Source organism: Belonocnema kinseyi, chromosome 7 (assembly GCF_010883055.1).
Source record: "Belonocnema kinseyi isolate 2016_QV_RU_SX_M_011 chromosome 7, B_treatae_v1, whole genome shotgun sequence".
In the NCBI taxonomy this organism is placed as follows: Eukaryota; Metazoa; Arthropoda; class Insecta; order Hymenoptera; family Cynipidae; genus Belonocnema; species Belonocnema kinseyi.
The window spans coordinates 145,980,677-145,983,982 of NC_046663.1; positions in this window are offsets into that span (position 1 = coordinate 145,980,677).

Here is a 3,306-nt window from a genome sequence, read left to right on the forward strand (position 1 = left end):
ATTTATTTAAGCCACTTAATTACAATAAACATATAAATTATATATTGAATATTTAAACTTATTGCTTACTTTGTACATTGTTGGTTCCATTTTATCAATATTAAAAAAAAAAGTATCAATGACTGGGAATCTGGAATAAATAATTTCAAAGTGTTAATTTAATTACATTTAACTATTTGCTAAACTTAAAAAAATTATTCAATAATACCAACCTCTTGACTATCATGAACCATTGAAATAATTTCGTATACAAGATTTACGCCGCCAGCTAGACGATCTTGCAAAAGAAAGCGTAATCGAGCGACAAACTTATTGGGATCTTTACAGTAATCTGACATTTTAGCTTCTGATTTTGCTTTTATTTTATATTTGAGGAAAAGTCACATTCAGCATCATCTTCATCCGCATCAGCATCATTATCCTCCGCATCATCGTCACAATCATACACCTCAAAAAGATCGGTTTTGAAAGATTTTGAATTACATGCTTGGAAACTTTTTTTAAACTTAAACTTTTTAAACAATTCTATAAATTTCGCGAAAAAAATCGGAATATTTAAGACAAGTTTTTTATTTTTTTTTAATTTTAAGGAAAGTTCGCTTCCGTTTCAGACATTTAGAAATTTTAGAAGATTCTGAGTGATTAAAAAGAATATTTCCGAAAATTTACCAAATATTTTTTAAAAACAATCTAAATTTGTAACACAAAAAATGAATTTTATACTAAGATTAATTTTCAAGCATTAAAAAGACAAATTAAATAGCTCAATTTTCAACCTAAAAACAACGGATTTTCAAAAAGTTTAATTTTCAATAAAAAGAAGAATTTTTAACCTATAAAATTAATTTTCCGATACAAAACAAAATTTTAAACTTGTCAACCAAATAGATGAATTTTTTACTAAAAAAAAAATTTGAACAATAATTAACATAGTTAAATTTTCAATTAAAAATCAACAAATTTCGAAAAAGAATTAAATTTGTAATAAAAAAGATGATTTTTTTAACAGAGAAGATCAATTTTCTACCAACAAAAACAATCAATTCAAAAAATATATAGTAATCTTTAAACACCAAAAAAGAATTAATTTTCAATAAAAATGTTTGTTACTTTCGACCATATTTTATTTTTTTTATCGTTATGTACTAAAAGAATGATTAAAATTTTGATAAATAGACTCTTAAATTAATCTTTGAATACCAAAAAACAGTAATTTTTTCAAAATGTTTAATTGTGCATAATTTAAAAAATTCCCTCAAGATCATTCAGATTCTTTCATGTAAACTTTTTAATCAACGCATCCCAAATTCACCTAGCCAGTTTGCGAAATAGAATAGTAGAATATAGACCATATACGCGAAATTACCTACTCTGATCTTCTCTACCGACACTGTTAAACTGGAAAAATGCCGCCCTGTTTGACCGCTCAAGTAGAAACGTCTATCATCTATTTGAGTTTGTAAACTGGCCTGAGTAATTGGGAGCGCTTTATTTTCAGTTTAGTTTTCAGTTTGGAATTCCGAACTGATTGTCAGGCGGTCGCGATCTACTCGGTTCATTTCGGAATTCCAAGTAGACAATGCAGTGGTTTCAGTTCAGAATACCGAACTGATTGTTAGACGGTTGTGATCTATTCGGCTGAGTTCGGAAGTCCAAGTAGACACTGGAACGGTTTCAGTTTGGAATGTCGAACTGGTTGTCACGCGGTCGCGATCTACTCGGTTCAGTTCGAAATTCCAAGTAGACACTGCATTCGTTTCAGTTCGGAATACTAAACTGATTTTTAGACGGTTGTGATCTATTCGGCTGAGTTCGGAAGTCCAGGTAGACACTGGAATGGTTTCAGCTTGGAATGCCGAACTGGTTGTTACTGGTCGTGATCTATTCGGCTCAGTTCGGAATTCCAAGTAGACAATGCAATGGTTTCAATTTGGAATACCGAACTGGCTGATAGGTGCTTGTGATCTATTCGGCTCAGTGCGGAATTCCAAGTAGACACTGGAATTGTTTCAATTTGACATATCGAACTGGTTGTCAGGCGGTCGTGATCTATTCGGCTCAGTTCGGAACTACGAGTAGACAATGAAATGTTTTAAATTTGGAATACCGAACTGGCGGTTAGGCGCTTGTGATCTGTTCCGCTCAATGCGGAATTCCAAATAGACAATGAAACGTTTTAAATTTGAAATGTCGAACTGGCTCTCAGGCGCGTGTGATATGTTCGGCTCAATGCGGAATTCCAAATAGACAATGGAGTGGTTTCAATTTGGTTCTTTGAGTCGATGTGTAATACGAACAGGTTCCGATAGATTTTCGTGGTAAATTCCTTTCAGTTCTAAACGCTCAGTAGGCGATGGACCTCATAATCTTCGAAAATTATACTAATATGAAACATATCAACTAAGTAAAAGATAAAATTCTTATGCACCTAAGTGCAAAGAAAACTGATGTGAATTTTCGTGTTAACATATTTTATTTATTAAGTACGAATACTGTTCGACAAGACAATAATTATTTGTCTTATTTAAACATAAAGAATCACATAAACATAAAGAAAACGTATAATAGTCTGGCCTGTGGCCTTCTGGAAGTAACTGAACAATATATTTCCTTTTTTTACACGCTTCGCAATGTCACGTAGATTGAGCACTCTTTGGAGTTTTGTGTTTTTTCTTCCACTTTAAATGACAAGTTTAATTTCGATTTGAGGTACCCCTGAAAAACGATATAATCAATCTTAAATATATAATATTAACTGTTTTTCTACTTTACGAAAGCGCTGCAATCGCCAAAATGCCAATCAAGCTGTGAAGATCGAAATTGTTTAAATGTCAAATTAGTCGTAGGGTCGATGGGGGTAAGTGTGATACGAAATTACAAAATTAGACTTTGATTAGTGATATTTCAAATATTTGAGAAGATTCTTGTTCAAAATCTTGCCAAAATTATCTTTGGACTTTCTATTTTTAATGGTCCGCTTCTTTAATCAGAAAAAACTTTCCTGAAGAAATATTTTTAATTTTCTTGGGTAGTGTATGGACGCTTCCAGATTTTCCATCATTACGGGTAAGTGTGATACATGTCAAAAACCCCACTAAAATTTAACATCTACTTATTCTCATAATATATGTTCAATTTCAATTTTTTATCATTTATATTATTTTATCATATTTATATATATTACACAGGCACACAAAAAAAGTGGTCTCCAGCTCATCGCTTTTAGATCAAACAACGAGAAATAAAATCGAGCGCGATTTATATTCGCGTGGCTATTTATATCCGGTAACTATAACAGTGATCCAA